The following is a 19,625-nucleotide window of genomic DNA, read 5'->3' as shown; positions in this document are numbered from 1 at the left end:
ATCTGGCGACCGTGTGACGTCTTGCAAGCAAGTCTAGTTCCATATTGTTTTTATTTAGACAATAAATCTATACGCCAAACTTTATCAAAAGGTTTTGATACATCACAAAATATAAATCGAATTTGCTTTCCTTTATCAAGATTACTTATTATAACATAAATTTCTAAAAAGTTGATTTACTGTAGAATCGTTAGGTTGGAAACCAGACTGATACTTATATAACAGGTTATTTTCTTTTATAAAATTATAAAGATTTTGGAATAAGATTTTCTCTAGTATTTTACATAATGAGCATGTTAATGAAATTGTTCTATAGTTGTCAGGGAACTGCGGATAACCCTTTCCTTTTTACGCTGCAATGATATATGAATTCTTCCAAATATCAGGTAATAATTGGAGTTCTAATGAAAGAGTAAAAAGTTTAGTGAGAGGGATTGTGATTGATGGAGGCATCTTTTTCAATACAGCTAGACTAATATTATCGGGACCAGAAGGCATTTAAGAATTAGTAACTGGTCTTTCACTTGTTGCTCGCTTACAAAAGAATTCTGTAGTTCGTTGTTACTGCGAGAAGCAAAGTATGGAAGGTCAGGTACATCATTTAATTTTGAAATCGAGGCAAAATGAGAGTTTAGGATATTTGCCTTATCAAGTGGGTGTGTGTAAACGCAGTTTTCAAATAATAATGGGGAGGTGGGTATCTTTTCATTATCAAAATTTGAAATAAATTTAGCTATCGTCCACCATTTATTTGGAGGCAAGGTATTATTAGTTATTTGTTGTTCTAATTTGTCTTTAAAGGTTATGAAGTTTGTTTGTGCCTGCAAAATTCCAAAACCGTTGCCAGCGGTCATAAATAAAAAGATTGATTGAGGATTTAAAATAAGAAAATGGTAATAGAATTTGTGATATGAGAAAATCTAAAACAGACTTGGCAGCTAAGTCTGCTTGATCATTCCCTTTAATATCAACATGACTGGGGAGCCAGCAAAGGACAATGTCCTTGCTGATGAACTCGTGTTATTGTAGCAGACGAAAAATGTCTGCTACTACTGGATGTACAAGCTGTTTGTTATTTATTGCCTGTAAAGAGGACAAGGAATCAGTAAATATGACATGTTTTGACAATAAAGAAGTTTGAATGAACTCCAATGCCTGAAAGATGGCCTCGAGCTCAGCAGTAAATATGGAAGCAGCAGGCGGAAGTCTGACAGACATGATTCCAGATGGCGTGACAGTAGCCGAAGCTACTCGATCACCATCTTTGGAACCATCTGTGTAAATGGGAGCATAATCACCATATTTAGACTGCAACTCTCGAAAGAGAGAATGCAACACCGTGGAACTAGTATCTTTTTTTTATTTGTTGTTAGATCTAGATCGATCTTCGGCGGAGAAATAGTCCAGGGTGGCGTTCTAAATAAAGGAGTTTTAGCAATACTGTCATGGCTGATGCCAGCCTCTGACAAAAGGGGTTGGATGCGAATACCGAATGATGGAATCACGTTAGTTTTCAGTAAATACACATGTTCATGCTATGGTCTAAATATGGTGTTATATGTAATATCATGGGGCAGAGATGCAATTTTTGTAGCATACTGCAGTGGCAGTTTATCACGTCTGTCGTACAATGAGGGCACTGGAGATGTACGGAATGCTAATTCTAAGTCCTTGGTTGTGTATGGTGTCAAGCTCTTTTAGATAAGACTCGCGGACTGGCCCATACACAATACACCCATAATCGAGTTTGGATTTTATTAATCCACGATATAATCGGAGCAAGACCTTACGGTCTGCTCCCCAGTCAGTGTTTGGTAAGACTCTCAATATGTTCAGGGCTTTCAGACATTTCTTCTTGTGTGTTTTACATGAGGGATAAAAGATAAATTCTTATCGAATATCAAACCCAAGAATTTCGTTTTATCCACAACTGGAATGGGGCTTCCATCCAGTGTTAGCTCCGGATCAGGATGTAAACCTCTTCGTTGACAAAAGTGCATACAAACAGTCTTGGATTTCGAAAAATCGAAATTCGTTGTCAGTTGCCCATCGTTGAATAGAATTCAAACAAAGCTGCAACTGATGTCCGATTGTCTGAATGCTTGTCGATCCGTAACACAGCTGAAAGTCATCAACATAAAAAGAGTCGTCGACCCCACGTTTAAGGCACGTCAATATCGTATTTATTTTGATAGAAAAAAGTGTGGGAGATAATATACCTCCCTGAGGAACCCCCATTTCCTCAGGAAATGGGTTAGAGAATATTGATCCCAAACGTACCTTAAAGAAGATAGGTAAGCGACCCCGCAGACCGAGGTTATGCAGGTCGCGCATGATACCATATTTCCATGTGGTATCATAAGCTTTCTCCAGATCAAAAAATATAGCAACTAAATGCTGTTTCTGAATGAAAGCATCCCTGACAAACGTTTCAAATCTAACGAGATGATCAAGGGTGCTCCTTTGGGACCAAAATCCGCAATGGAGGTCTGTATTGAGGTTGTTGGACTCTGGGTACCAAACAAGCCTTCGATTGATCAATCTCTCCATGGTTTTGCAAATGCAGTTAGTTAAAGTGATCGGACGTTAATTGGTAGGATTCGTCGGATCTTTACCCGGTTTAGGGATGGCAATTAGTGTGGCTTCATGCCACGAAGGAGGGAAATTCCTATCAACCCAAATCAGGTTATAAAAATCCAATTATATTAAAAGTGTAGAAAAAGGTAAATGTTTTAAAATCTGGTTGTGAATTTCATCGGGACCAGTTGCAGTATCTCGAGCTCGTTTAAGAGAATCACGGAGTTTAGCAATAGAAAACTTATCATTATAACATTCATCATTACGGGACTTGAAATCAATTCGCCTTTTCTCCTGTTGATGTTTAATGCCCTGAAAGGCATCGGAGGAGAAATTGGATTATGAATTGAATCAGAAAGTACTGGCCAGGGAATTAGCGATATCGGGAAATGTTGTTATGGTGGTGTTATTAACATTTCTATGGTTAACTGATAATGCACTACTTTTAGCTTTAATTCTACGAATCCTATCCCATACTGATTTGGAAGTGGTACGGGAATTTATCCATAAGACATATCCCTGCCATGAAGATTTCTTTGCTTGGCGTATGGTTCTATTCTCCATGGATGGGTAATTCTCAAGGCGTCTTAAAATACGATCACGCTCTTTAAGAGCGGATTTGCAATCGTTATTATACCATGGTTTATTGAAACGTTTGGGCTCAGTCGTGGTCTTTGGAATCGCCTGCTTAGCTACATCTTGAAGAATTGAAGTGAATAAGGTCATGGGCTCATCTGAATCTTCTAACTCTTTTGCATCAAAAGAGAAGAGACACAAAGATTCAAAAAGAGCCCCATCGTTTTATAAAACGTATTTAATCAAAAGTGTTTTGGAGACATTCGCCAATATAAAAAAAACAAAACAGTAGAAAAAGTTGTTTTTATGTGAATCCACTGCTCAGACATACTCATTTATGATATCTTTAGTTCGTTTTAGAAAACGGATTTAATCAAATGTGTTTTGGAGACATTCATCAAATCTGCTTTTTTGAGATTCCATCCTGAATATCGAAATATGTGAATCCACTGCTCAGGCATCCCCATTTATGATATCTTTAATTCGTTTTAGAAAACGTATTTAATCAGATGTGTTTTGGAGACATTCTGTAAATATACATCCATCAAATCTGCTTTTTTGAGATTTAAAAACAAGTAGAAAGCGTAGTTTTTATGTGAATTCACTGCTCAGGCATCCTCATTAATGATATCTTTAGTTCGTTTTCAAAATTGATTTAATCAAATGTGTTTTGGAGACATTCTATCGATGTACACCCATTAAATCTACTTTTTTTGAGATTCAAGTTTGAATATCGAAAAACGAGATTCGTCAATATCAAAAACAAGGAGAAATATCAGTTTCATGTGAATCCACTGCTCGGGGATTCTCATTTATGATATCTTTAGTTCGTTTTAGAAGACGTATTTAATCAAATGTGTTTTGGATACATTTTGTAGATATACATCAAATCTGCTTTTTTGAGATTCAAGTTTGAATATCGAAAAACGAGTAGCTCGTTTTTCGACATTCGCCAAAATCGAAAAACGAGCCAGTTGTTTTTCGTTATTCGCCAATATCGAAAAACGAGTAGCTCGTTTTTCGTTATTCACCAATATCGAAAAACGAAAATCGAGCTAACTTCACACTGCCGTTTAATCTAGCAAGACGGGTCTGTACAATTGTGTCGAAAAAACGTGGAAGAATCAAAGACTCGGTAAGCTAAAACAATTTCTTATAAAACAAGATTATCCAATAAAGCTGATCGACAATACCATAAAGACAGCTTTAACACTAGACCAAGATACTCTACGAGTCCCAAAAACAGAAGAAGGAGAACAATAACATCATGACATTAGTCACTACATTTAACCCACACCACAATAGACCGATTATCCTCATCGACATGAATAAACAGATGTTGGATACCCCCCCCCCCCCCGCATGGTTAGCACATGCGCGCTGTATCATAAGGTCTGTCATTGAGTCAACTGGCGTTGTACGTGACAAGAAGTAGTTCGCCTGTCCAACCTCGTTTGTTTTCTCCGGGTCCTCCGGCTTCCTCCAACTGCTAAAAAAACCCTTACGCGCAAGCGAATTACTGGAATAATATTGAACCATATGTTAGTCAGGAAATGACCTGGTTTGTGTCGAGTGGACGTTACCCCCCTCTCTCTCTCTCTTTCTCGCTCTCTCTCTCTCTCTCTCTCTCCCTGATAGATGGGTTGAATTTTGATTCGTTTAGGAGGCGTTTCAGATTAGGTGGCTATCTTTGTGATTTAATGTATTGAATATTGTCAAATTTTGTACAAAGGTTGTTATTTGATATCATGATTGACCTGCTCATGTGCATTGTTTCAAAGAAGTTGGGATTGGTGATGATATTGTCCGAACTGTCTTTTGCTTTAGTAGTCCTCAATGTTTGGATATCAATTGCTAAAGCCTTATTTTCCCAACTTCTATTAACTCGATGGGGTAATACCGTTTCAATAAATTCATTTTTAGGTCACCCGATCTGGGAGTCCCGGGTCCTCATCTATTACAATTGTGCATACTTTTCTAGCTAAAGAGAATGGTATATTATGTTTGGTATAAAATGGATGACATGATTTATAAAAGATAGTTTTGGTATCCGTTTCTCTGGAATACATGTTTTTATAAGGAGTTATTCAACGTCGTTTCACTAGAACGCCCAAAAACGCGATTTGCAAATCGTTCGTGTCAATTATATCACTGTTACACCGTAATTTTGGCCGAGTTAGAATTTCGTGAAAATCGGACTAAAACTGCCGGACAAAATGGCCGCCTATCCTACGCAAATAGTGTATAACCTCTAGTATATAAAAGTTGTGAACCCTCTAGAGGTCACAATTTTGATAAGATTTTGATGAAACTTGAAATACATGTTTATAACCCAAAGATATTGGTTCCTTTGGATATTCACGCGTATCGGATCATCACTTTCTGAATTATGGTCCCTGATTGTACGAAAAATCTCGTTTTTAGCTTGTGATTATTATCCAATTTAAAAAAAACCATTCGAATATATCACCGTTACACCGTAATTTTGATTGAGTTCGGATTTTAAAAAAAACGTTTAAATATATTACTATTCCACACTAATGAAGGTTGAATTCGAATTTCGGGAAAATCGAAATGAAACTGTCCGATAAAGTGGCCGCTCTTTGTACGCAAATTGTGTAAAAGAAAGGAATCCGATTTTGATGAAACTTAAAACATATCCTTATATCACAAAGAGTTCAGTACCTTTTGATATTTGCGCATTTCAGACCATAACTTTCTGGATAATTGCCCCTAATTGTACAAAAAATCCCGTTTGTTTTTTGCTTGTTCTCTATCCATCTCTTGCAAAATGTGGGCGTATCCTGCCTTACAGCCGTTGGTTGGATATTTCAAAGTCAAATTGACATGGTTCTAAATGAATGATTACATTATCAAGACAATGATGTACATGTAGGTAGTTAGTATAAAAATCGTACGTAACTAACGTACGAAAATTAAATGGAAGCTGGCTTTTTTTTTCGTACGTATACAGTGAATGGCCATTTTGCTCAGTAATCCCAGCCAGAATTTGGCTATTTTTTAAAATTGTGTTAAAGTTTTAAATTTTTGTTTAGAACTGAAACAAATTAACTTTTAGTCAATCCCCACGCCAAAATCATTAACAAAATTGATTGTGTATATCTGAAATAGACACGACCGAAGCACAAAATAGTGCCAATATGCCGACGTCAAATCTAGAGTTGTAGATGGTGTAATTTTTGTGAAAAATCATTGTAAGAAGCGATAAGACGTTCTGTACGGATTATACAGTCATAAAGGCTGCAAGAAGGCTATTGTTTACAAGGTAACATTGTGTCTTGTAATGTTGATAATGATCATAATGATGGTGTTTACATTTGTTTGTTGATGTGACCTCATGATCTGTAACGTTTAGATAACGTCATATGGATATCATGGCTGTTCACTGTGTCAGAGTCACTTCTCTGCAGGTAGGGTGAGTCTGTCGTTCAGATTGTATAAAAATATGATCTTTAACCGAGCGGTATCTCTCACCCGTATTCTAGCACCCGGATTCGAAATGAATTTAGCAAACATATTCCTAGCGTCAATAAAAACCTATCTACATGTGTTATATTTATCACGATAGTAATTGTTACCTTTATATTAGAAAATAACATTTTAAGACACATTAAAGATACCTTCCACGGAACAAACTGGGTGATCTGATGATATATGTGGACTAAAGGCATAATCAAACTAATTTTTTCTTCAAATCCTTCTCAAAACTCTGTATTCGCGAGGAAATACCCCACGCAATAAAAAATGTATTAAAAGAAATTGTTTGTCAGTTTGTGTCACGTGACTTAGCTGACGCGGCAACATTGCTGGCAACCTATGACGTCGCCTATGCGTAGGATGGGAGGGATAGCGTTTTACCCCAAAACGAATTGCAAAAGAAACCAATAAAGTTTGGTTCAATGATACATATATCAGACAACGTCATACTCAAATTCGGCCATGGCGAAATGACGTAATTAACATAATTCAATATGGCGGTCTTCAACAAGGTTCAGTGTGTTTTAGTGGTGGGAGAATAACTCTTTTTTTAAATTCTTCAAACAGGCGATAAGTGTCGAAATGTGCTGAAATAAGAATTGGACCAAAAGAAACCCCCTCAAAAAATGTATTTTCATGACAGCTATTTCGTAAGATGACTTTTAGCTATAAGGTTTTCGACGTCTCTGAATTTAAAGATAAATTTTTCCTATTGGATATGTCATTTATATGGTTTTCGGTGTCGCTGGGTTCAATTCTGGTCTCAAAAATAAAATTCAAGAATCCATGATGACAGATGTGAAATCCCAAACGTCGGAATTTTAATTAATCGTCATTAAAGTTTTTACTTATAGCCTATAGGCTAAGGGTTTTAAGGGTGCAGAGCTCAATTTCTATCCACAAAACTAATTATGAATAGCCCAGATGAGGAAAATTTAAAACTATGAAAATAGAATCCAATATGGCGATTTTTGTTCATTTGGCTCTCCCTTGAAAAATAAAGATGTCAGAGTTACTGAGTTCAATACGGGGTTCAAAAATTAATTTCCGATAAGATTGTCAGACATAGAATTTTTGCATAGGCTGAAAACATCACGACATATCATACAAAAGCATCATTTTAAGAGAATCCCATCCGAACCCATGGACTTGAGCCCCCGGTCCGTCCGTGTTACCATCTAGACCGATAGTAACCACAGGTAGACATGATGAACCTGTGGTTAATATCGGTCGTAATTTTACCCCCTGGGGGTGGGGGCCGGTGGTGTTCTCTTCGAATAGGCGCAAAATTTCTTTAGAAAAATTGACTGTCAATTGTGCTTTATAGAGTATATCTTGGTCTTTCTAGCTTCTGAACATCTAACTTGTGGCAACCTTAGCAATTCATCAAAAACGACATAAATTCATGGTTAAAAGGGGACACCGAATTACGCAAAAACATTAACTAGTTTTGGGAGCCCTGAAAAGGGAAGGGAAGATAAAACGTGTTGCAAATTTCTGCAGTACTTGATTACTTTAATCAACAGTAGAAATACGCTATATAAAATAATAATTCGTATATTATTTTACAGCTACAGTAACGAAAGAAAAGTATGTTTCCATTTTATCCAAAAACCAATTTATGGTCATTTCATGCAGAACGATACGGTGTTAAATGGTATATGCCTTAAATCATCTTATAAATTAACAATTGGTATATTGATCGAGTATTTTACAGCGACAAGAACGTTTCCGTTTAATAGAAAATTCCAATAAACAATTTATTGTTAGTTCGAGGGGAAAGTGCTACAGGTGGTAGATACTATCTAAATGTTGTTTAAATGCATATATTCATAAACTTATTATGCAGATAGATGTTTATATGGAAGGTCCACTTGAATATAACATAATATTTTGTGTGAAATAGCCGTCCTGAATACAATACAACATAGGCGGCTTATGAAATTTTGCAGTCTTGTAGTTTATTCATCCCTTGATGAATAAATTTATCTTTAAATTCAGAGACGTCGAAAACCTTATAGCTAAAAGTCATCTTACGAAATAGCTGTCATGAAAATACATTTTTTGAGGGGGTTTCTTTTGGTCCAATTCTTATTTCAGCACATTTCGACACTTATCGCCTGTTTGAAGAATTTAAAAAAAGAGTTATTCTCCCACCACTAAAACACACTGAACCTTGTTGAAGACCGCCATATTGAATTATGTTAATTACGTCATTTCGCCATGGCCGAATTTGAGTATGACGTTGTCTGATATATGTATCATTGAACCAAACTTTATTGGTTTCTTTTGCAATTCGTTTTGGGGTAAAACGCTATCCCTCGTATCCTACGCATAGGCGACGTCATAGGTTGCCCGCAAAGTTGCCGCGTCAGCTAAGTCACGTGACACAAACTGACAAACATGACTTCTTTTAATACATTTTTTATTGCGTGGGGTATTTCCTCGCGAATACAATGTTTTGAGAAGGATTTGAAGAAAAATTTAGTTTGATTATGCCTTTAGTCCAAATATATCATCAGATCACCCAGTTTGTACCGTGGAAGGTATCTTTAATGTGTCTTAAAATGTTATATTCTAATATAAAGGTAACAATTACTATCGTGATAAATATAACACATGTAGATAGGTTTTTATTGACGACAGGAATATGTTTGCTAACTTCATTTCGAACCCGGGTGCTGGAATACGGGTGAGAGATACCGCTCGGTTAAAGATCATATTTTTATACAATCTGAACGACAGACTCACCCTACCTGCAGAGAAGTGACTCTGACACAGTGAACAGCCATGATATCCATATGACGTTATCTAAACGTTACAGGTCATGAGGTCACATCAACAAACAAATGTAAACACCATCATTATGATCATTATCAACATTACAAGACACAATGTTACCTTGTAAACAATAGCCTTCTTGCAGCCTTTATGACTGTATAATCCGTACAGAACGTCTTATCGCTTCTTACAATGATTTTTCACAAAAATTACACCATCTACAACTCTAGATTTGACGTCGGCATATTGGCACTATTTTGTGCTTCGGTCGTGTCTATTTCAGATATACACAATCAATTTTGTTAATGATTTTGGCGTGGGGATTGACTAAAAGTTAATTTGTTTCAGTTCTAAACAAAAATTTAAAACTTTAACACAATTTTAAAAAATAGCCAAATTCTGGCTGGGATTACTGAGCAAAATGGCCATTCACTGTATACGTACGAAAAAAAAAGCCAGCTTCCATTTAATTTTCGTACGTTAGTTACGTACGATTTTTATACTAACTACCTACATGTACATCATTGTCTTGATAATGTAATCATTCATTTAGAACCATGTCAATTTGACTTTGAAATATCCAACCAACGGCTGTAAGGCAGGATACGCCCACATTTTGCAAGAGATGGATAGAGAACAAGCAAAAAACAAACGGGATTTTTTGTACAATTAGGGGCAATTATCCAGAAAGTTATGGTCTGAAATGCGCAAATATCAAAAGGGGCTGAACTCTTTGGAATATAAGGATATGTTTTAAGTTTCATCAAAATCGGATAAGAATTGTGACCAGTGGACAGTTTATACGTCGAGGCACACGAGTCCTCATTGCGGAACAGGCGTGATAAACTTGCTACGAAAATAGCATCTTTACCAAATCATATTTCATTTAACACCATATTTAAACCCTATCATGAGCATTTATATCTGCTCAAAACTAAAGTTTTTTCACCATTCGGTATTCGCATTCAACCCCTTTTGTCGGAGGCTGGTATCAGCCTTGACAGTATTGCGAATACCCCTTTCTTTGGGACTCCACCGTGGGCTATATCTCTTCCAAAGATCGATTTTGATCTTACGCAACATAAAAAGAGCGTTACTAGCTCGACGGTGTTTCAGTCTCTTTTTCGAGAGCTTAGGTCTAAATATGGCGATTATGCAACAGTTTATACAGATGGTTCGAAAGATGACGATCGGGAAGCTTCGGCTACCGTGACACTATCTGAGACCATATCTGTCCGCCTTCCACCTGCTGCTTCCATCTTTACAGCTGAACTCTAGGTCATTCTTAAGGCTTTGGAGTTCATTCAATCATCATCTAACTTAAAGTATATCATTTTTACTGATTCTTTGTCCTCACTACAAGCAATAAACAATAAACAGCTTGATCACCCTTTAGTAGCAGATATATACCGTCTGCTACTATCATTCGGGTGTTTCAGCAAGGACATTGTTCTTTGCTGGCTCCCCAGTCATATGGATCCCAAAGGGAATGATCAAGCAGACTCGGCTGCCAAGTCTGCTTTAGATCTTCCCATTTTCCGAATTTTACATTCCTTTTAAAGATTTTACATTAATTTTTATTATTAATTCATTCATTTATGACCGCTGGCAACGGCCTTGGGATCTTGCAGGCACAAATAAACTTCATCACATCAAGCCTCTCCTTGGGGATTGGCCCAACTCCTATAGAATCAACAGGAAGGATGAAACTGTTTTGTGTCGCTCTCGTATAGGTCATACCTTTTTAACTCTTATCTTCATCTTAAAGCGAGAGCCTCAACCTGAATGTGAACGCTGTTAAGTACCTTTGACGGTTAAGCACATTTTGATTGAGTGCAAGTATTTCAAGGACATTAGATTAAATCATTACCGTTGCCACTCTTTACATCAATTGTTTGCCCAACCTGGTCTATATGGTAAAATACTAGACTTTTTAAAAGAGACACATTTTTATAGAAAATTTTAATTGTATACCTATGATTTTCATTTCTTATATTTTAATGTATATACATACTATTTGGTGTTAATTGTTTTTAATTGTTATTTACTGTGATATTTGTTTTTATTTTAGTTTGTCTCGTCTAAATCACCATATTTTTGGCGCAATATAGCCCGGTTGGTGCTGACGTGCCATATAACCATATTTCATTCATTCATTCTTCCTTTCTTTTACCCCTAGGCCACATATAAAAATTATAAGATGGGTCATGGGTAAGGCTAGGTCACGCATAAAAATTGTGGCGAACTCTGTGTAGGTCACGTTTGAAAATGGCGGACACTCTAGGCTGCGACTCTAGGTCACGTATAAGAATTTTGGACACTATAGGTGGGTCATGGATCAGGCTTGGCCACGTATAGCAATTGTACAGCAATTTAGTAGGGTCAGGGGTTAGGTTGTTTTTTTTTCGGACGTCAAATTCTCCCGTTTACACCATTCATCGCGGCGTTTTCTTTATGAACTAGTTATAAAACATCTTAATGCAGCTTTTTAACATTTTTCGGCGGCTTTGGATTTTTTAGTTTTGGTGTTCAGCATTCAACAACCAATCGTCGATATGCCACGTTTGAAAGTTACAGAGAAAAGGAGCAGCCTAAAATTTCATCAAATAGGTTTCAGACTGATATAAGGTTATGCCCTACACACAGAAAAAAACTGTACAAGGGATCAGGGATGCATTCACTGTAATACATGTAAACGTTGGTTTCATTCCACATGTGCACATATTTGGTACCTACTTCCGGCCTGGGGAAAAGCAGGTTATTTTACGTATAGACTTTTAAAGTTACCCCACTCACTCTGCCACCCAGATCACCACTGATTGTCTTTGGCCCAATTCACAAATGATAGTTTGTGGCTCATTCCACCACTAATGGTATATGGCCCAATCTACAACTGATGATCTGTGGTCCAGTTCACCAATGATGGTCTTTAGCCCAGTCAACCACTGCTGGCCTGTGTGCCTGTTGGTCTACTGTGTCATAGTTCACCACTGGCGGCCTATGTGGCCCAGTCCACCACTGATGGTATGTGGCCCTGTCTACCACTGATGGCTTGTGTGTTCCAAGCCCACCGCTGATGGTCTGTGTGTCCCGGTCCAACACCCCCTCCCTGGGGTGTAGGGGGTGATAAGAACTTACCCTTCGTATGTCCTGCGTGTCGTAAAAGGCGACTAAAAGGACCCCTGTAATGGGGCAACGTGTTTGCCGTTGGTTGCGACCTGTGTCGGTGGAGAGTGGAATCCTGGTAATTGAGCGGGGATTTGGTTTGCGAGCCCTTTCTCTGCAACACATTTCTTCGGCCCACAATTCACCTAGACGGGAGGTCAGAGTGGCCCACTCGGCTTTGGTCGTGTTTAGCCGACGAGTAGGCGCATCTTTTCCACTATTCTGTAATATATTTGTAGCAGTTCTATCTTTGTGTCCTACGTGCCTACTCTAAAGCAGCGGCTTGGGTGAACTAGGTAGAGTAAAAATATTTAATCTTTTCTTTGTCTAGGTATATCCCTGCCTGTCCTCGTAGGGCGCATGCACTGGATATCCGCGCAGTAGCCTGCATGGATATTGCAACTCTTTGGCGGTTGGAGAGCAGGCAGGAATTAATCTTTTCATTCAATCAAATGGCTTCTCAAACAAAGAAGACTCGTATTGCAAAACGTATGTCAACCGAGGATGTAGCATTAGCAATAAAAACTTTCCGAACCTGGCCTAGATTTCTGGTTATACAAAGTACTAACGATATAAATCTTAGTGAAACCTCTCCTTTTTTGTTCGCTAAAGGTCTTGCTGGATTAGCTGGCGATCCCAAAAGCGTCAAGAAAATGAGAAATGTTACTTTGTTAGTGGAATGTGCTAAAGAATCACATGCTACGTCATTATTAAAATCAAAAACTTTAGCCAACATTCTTATCAAAGTAGCACCACATAACTCTTTTAATTCTTCAAGAGGTGTTATACGGTCTCAGGATTTAGAATGCAGCTGTGAGGAAGAGATGCTTGAAAATCTCGCCTCACGTCAAACGTATTTCTATCAGACGTAATGGTATTATTATTCAAACAAACACCTATATCCTGGCCTTTGATAAACCAGATCTTCCTAGTATGATCAAGGTACCCCTTACATCCCAAATCCATTGCGTTGCCTTCATTGTCACCGCTTTGGGCACAGTAAAACGTTTGTAAGGGGAAAGCGGTGTGTGCTCGATGTGGACAAGATGGTCACGAAAGTACATCTTGTCAGCCCGACCACCACTGTATTAACTTCAAAGGGCCTCAGTTTGCTTATTCTAGAGAGTGCCTAATATGGAAGAAAGAAAAACAAGTTCAGCAGGTCAAAACGGAAAAAACATACCTTACCCTGAAGCAAGGAAGTTGGTTGAGGCTGCAACCCCAACATTTGCAATGTCTTTTGCAAATGCAGTCAGGCCGAAGACCACTTTCATTGCTTGCCAAACACCTGCTGAATTTCCAGCTGCGACGGATTCCTCGTCAAAACCAAAGCCTACCATTCCTCCAAAACCCGTAAAAGTTTCTTTCAACATCCAGACTGTTAATAAGTCTGGGGAGTCTGAGATTGTGCCCCCCCCCCCCCCACACACTCCTCAGCCAGTTGGTGGAAATCCACCCAGAACCGATAAAATCAATGAACGTTCTGATAAAGGCGTTCCTATAGGTTCAAAATTACATACCTTCCGTACTAGGAAGGGTGACGAGGATCCTGTCGGAACCTTTAACAGGTTCGAGATACAGGACAATATTATGGATGTTGTTGTTGAAGTACATAATCCTAATTCAGAAATTTAATCCCTCAGCCACAAGGAACTTTTTTAAAGAATTCAGATGTCTTTACACTCAGACATTTTGTTGCGTACCATCATTTTCCTAACGATGATGGTAGAACACAGGGTGGTGTTTCCATTTTCCTTAATGGAAATATTCCGCAGAGTAAAGTCGACCTCACCTCGCCTTTACAGGAAATATTCCGCAGAGTAAAGTCGACCTCACCTCGCCTTTACAGGCAGTTGCAGTGAGGGTGACTCTACATATTCCTATCACACTCTGCTCTGTATATTTACCACCTAGTTTACATCTGAACCCCAGAGATCTTGGTGATCTTGTTGCACAACATCCCCTCCCGTTTATAATTACGGGAGATTTTAATGGTCATCATTCACACTGGGGTAGTCCAGATGATAATAACAGAGGTAAACAAATAGCGGACTTCATTAACATTAATAATTTGTGTTTTTTAAATGATATCTCGCCTACTTATCTACATCCTGCCACAGCTTTTTTTTCTTCCCTTAATCTAACCATTTGCTCTTTCGGTCCTGTTTCAGGATTTTACATGGAGAGTGAATGACAATCTGTGTGACAGTGACCATTTTCCGATCTTGTTTTATAATAATGGACCCTCTCCGATTGAAAGGCCGCAGAGGTGGAAGTTGCATAAGGCTGATTGGGCTCTTTTTGAATCTTTGTGTCTCTTCTCTTTTGATGCAAAAGAGTTAGAAGATGCAGATGAGCCCATGGCCTTATTCACTTCAATTCTTCAAGATGTAGCTGAGCAGGCGATTCCAAAGACTGCGACTAAGCCCAAACGTTTCAATAAACCATGGTATAATAACCATTGTAAATCCGCTCTTAAAGAGCGTGATCGTATTTTAAGACGCCTTGAGAATCACCCTTCCATGGAGAATATTGCAGCATACCAAATGGTCCGGGCGAAGGCCCGTAATACGCCAAGGAAAGAAATCTTCATGGTAAGGTTGTCTCAAGGATAAATTCCCGTACCACTTCCAAATCCGTATGGCATAGGATTCGTAGAATTAAAGGTAAAAGTAGTGCATTATCAGTTAACCATCGAAATGTTAATAATTCCACCCTAACAACATTTCCTGATATCGCTAATTCTCTGACCAGTACATTCTCATTCAATTCATCATCCAATTTCTCCTCTGATGCCTTCCAGGTCATTAAACATCAGCAGGAGAAAAGGCGACTTAATTTTAAGTCCCGTAATTATGAATGTTATAATGAAAAGTTTTCTATTGCTGAACTCCGTGAATCTCTTAAACGAGCTCGAAATACTACAACTGGTCCAGATGAAATTCACTACCAGATTTTAAAACATTTACCTTTGTCCGCCCTTCGTGGCATGAAGCCATACTAATTCCCATCCCTAAACCGGGTAATGATCCCACGAATCCTACCAATTATCGTCCGATCGCTTTAACTAGCTGCATTTGCAAAAACATGGAGAGATTGCGGGGTCGCTTACCTATCTTCATTAAAAACTTCTTAGAAGATAGGTTGTTTAAGGTACGTTTGGGATCAATATTCTCTGACCCATTTCCCCAGGAAATGGGAGTTCTTCAGGGAAGTATATTGTCTCCCACACTTTTTTTTATCAAAATAAATACGACGTGCCTTAAACGCGGGGTTGATGGCTCTCTTTATGTTGATGACTTCCAGATGTGTTACGGATCGACAAGCATGTAGACAATGGAACGCCAGCTGCAGTTTTGCTTGAATTCTATTCAACGATGGGCAACTGAAATCCAAGACTGTGTGCATGGTTTACATCCTGATCCGGAGCTTACACTGGATGGTAGTTCCATTCCAGTTGCAGATGAAAGGAAATTCTTGGGTTTGATATTTGATAAGAAATTATCATTTATCCCTCATATTGAAACCCTCAAGAAAAAATGTCTGAAAGCCCTCAATATATTGAGAGTTTTATCAAACACTTACTGGGGAGCAGGCCGTAAGGTCTTGCTCAGATTATATTGAGCACTGATAAGATCTAAACTAGATTATGGGTGTATTGTGTATGGGTCTGCCCTCGAGTCTTATCTCAAAGAGCTTGACATCATTCACAACCTAGGAGTTAGAAAAAGTTTAGGAGCATTCCGAACATCTCCAGTGCAGAGTTTATACGTCGAGGCGCACGAGCCCTCATTGCACGACAGACCTGATAAACTTGCACTGCAGTATGCTACAAAAATTTCATCTCTGCCTCATTATATTCCATTTAACACCATATTTAGACCCTATCATGAACATCTATATTTACTGAAGACTAATGTTACTCCATCATTCGGTATTCGCATTCAACCCCTTTTGTCTCAGGCTGGTATCAGTCAAGACAGTATTGCGAATACCCCTTTCTTTGAGACACCCTCCCAAGATCGATCTTGATCTTACAAAAAAAAAGAAAAAAAAGAAAGTTACTAGTTCCACACTGTTTCAGTCTCCCTTCAGAGAGTTATGGTCTAAATATGGTGATTATGCTCCAATTTATACAGATGGTTCCAAAGATGGCGATCGGGTAGCTTCGGTTACTGTCACGCCATCTGAGACCATTTCTGTTTGTCTTCCTCCTGCTGCTTCCATATTTACTGTTGAACTCCAGGTCATCTTTTAGGCTTTGGAGTTCATTAAGTCGTCTTCATCTTTAAAACACATTATATTTACTGATTCTTTGTCCTCTTTACAGGCAATAAATAATAAGCAGCTTGTACAACCTTTAGTAACAGACATTTATCGTTTGCTACTATCACACGAGTTTAACGGCAAGGACACCGTGCTTTGCTGGCTCCCCAGTCATGTTGATATTAAAGGCAATGATCAAGCAGACTTTGCTGCCAAGTCTGCTTTAGATCTTCCCATATCGCAATGTCTTTTAACTTTCACCGATTTCAGATCGGCCATTAACTTTTTATACATATGACCGCTGGCAATGGTTTTGGGATCTTGCAGACACAAACAAACTTCATCACATTAAACCTCTCTTAGGAGACTGGCCAAGCTCCTATAGAACCAACAGGAGGGATGAAGTTGTTTTGTGTCGCTCTCGCATTGGTCATACTTTTTTAACTCATATTTTCATTTTAAAGCGAGAGCCTCAACCAGAATGTGAACACTGTTAGGGTGACCCATGTCCTCACAGAAATACAGTCCACCGCTGATAGTTCGAGACTACCACTGAAGCGTGCACATTCGCCGTGCCGAGACCAACTTTCTGACAGTATGATACTATAAATAGCCATGGCACGTGCAATTCTCTACAAATCTATCAACTATTACAGCCGTAAAAAATTTATTGTTGACGATTTTGAATAGCAGTTAAATTAAGCTTCTTGGTTATTACAGCAGATTTAGAAATTACGTTCGTTTCATTTTTTAAATCGCTTTATCATTAACTGTACCGTTAAGAGCGGCATCTTTTGGTTTAGTACAAATAATATATCTGAATCACTCGGGTTAGGCAGGAACATGATACTAGCAGTAGTTTCATTTTACTTTTACAAGCTTCTTAAAACGATTGTTGAGCTACCTAACGTGCTTATTTCTAAATTCAATTTCTTGTTCTAGCTTATTAAGTACAACATGATCGTTTATTTATTGACTATAATTGTGTGAAACTGATTTGAGGCTTGGCATATATATAAATATTGTGGCGTAATTGTCGAGATATATGGAGATATTTATTTATGGTGGGTCACCCTAACACTGTCATGTTCCTTTGACAGTGAAGCACATTTTGATTGAGTGCAAGCATTTCAAGAATATTAGATCGAATTTTTACCGTTGTCAGTCATTACATCACATGTTTGCCCAACCGGGTTTATATGGTAAAGCCTTAGACTGTTTAAAAGAGACAGGATTTTATCATAAATTTTAATTGTATATATCATATCATTTTTGTATTTAATATTTATATGCATAAAAGTTTTTTTTTTTTTAAATTTTATTAACTGTGATATTGTTTTTATTTATGCATATAATGTTTTTTCTGTGATATAATTTAGCTTGTCTCGTAATATTCACCATATATTTGGCGCAATATAGCCCGATTGGAGCTGACGTGCCATAAAACCACATTTCATTTCATTTCATTTCCGGTCCAACACTGATGGTATGTGGCCCAGTCCACCACTAATGCTTTGTGGGTCAGTTTACCAGTGATAGTCTATGGCCCAGTACACCACTGATGGTCTGTGTGGACCAGTCATAGTCTACTGCATCTTAGTCTATGACTGATGGTTTGTGCCAAAGTCCACCCATGAAGGTATGTGGCAAAGTCCACCAATGATGGTATGTGGCTCACTCCATCACTGTTGGTCTGTGTGTCCCAGTCTACCCCCGATGGCCTGTGGCATAGGCCACCACTGATATTATGTGACTCAATCCACCACTGTAGTCTGTGTGCGGACTGGGTCACAGACCATCAGTGGTGGACTATGACACATTAGACTATTTAGAGTCACGAAAATGTCAAATTCATATAAAAAATAGAAAATAAATAGTTTGAGATATAAGCTGATTGCATATAATCCGATGCATTAAGGCCAAAGCTGAATTCGAAAAATGATCAGTTCGCCTAAATATTGCGTCTATAATTCAAATCAGGGTGAATAAGTGTCTTATCTTGAATGCCCTATACGATTTTGACACTTTCAATGCTCTAAATAGTTTCTAAATAGCAGAATGTAAGATAATGGCTTAAGTTCATTCATGGACCGTTTTGCGAGCGAGCTTCGCCGGCGTCATACGGACTTAATCCAGCCAAATTTTGTGGCTAATATCAGAAAATTCACTCGGGGATTACAAGCGTTAAAGTATCAAATGAAACTAGTAGTATAATTGAAAGTAGAGTGATCATTAAAGGCCTAAAGTCTACATGAAAAGTAACCTTCCTTTCCCCAGGCAGGACGTAGGTCTTTAATATGTGCACATTTTGAATGAAATCAACGTTTCCATGTATTATAGTGAATGCTGTCTGGAAACAACCCTAATCTATGACCCACCTAGAGTGCCCCACAATTTTTACATGTGTCCTACTTTTACCCATGACCCACCTACAGTACCCCACAAGTCGTATGCGAGACCTATTGTGATCCATGATCAACCTAGTGTTCCACTATATTCATAAGCGGCCTAGCGTGACAAATTACCCACCTAGGGTGTCCACCATTTTCATGCGTTCCCCACAATTTTTATGCGTGGCATAGCCTGACCCATGACCCACCTAACAATCAATATGTGTAGCCTGGTTTTTTTTCGGTAATTAGTGTTGAGTTTATCGGAAATTATATCGGTACTTTTCGGATTTTATTCGGAATTTTTCGGTATTTTGCGGATTCTTTCGGTATTTTGTACAGACGCGACCAGGCCTAGAAAATATTGTATAT

Source organism: Patella vulgata, chromosome 4 (assembly GCF_932274485.2).
Source record: "Patella vulgata chromosome 4, xgPatVulg1.2, whole genome shotgun sequence".
Lineage (NCBI taxonomy): Eukaryota > Metazoa > Mollusca > Gastropoda > Patellidae > Patella > Patella vulgata.
The sequence above is the reverse complement of the archived record's forward strand: the minus strand, read 5'-3'. Positions refer to the sequence as shown.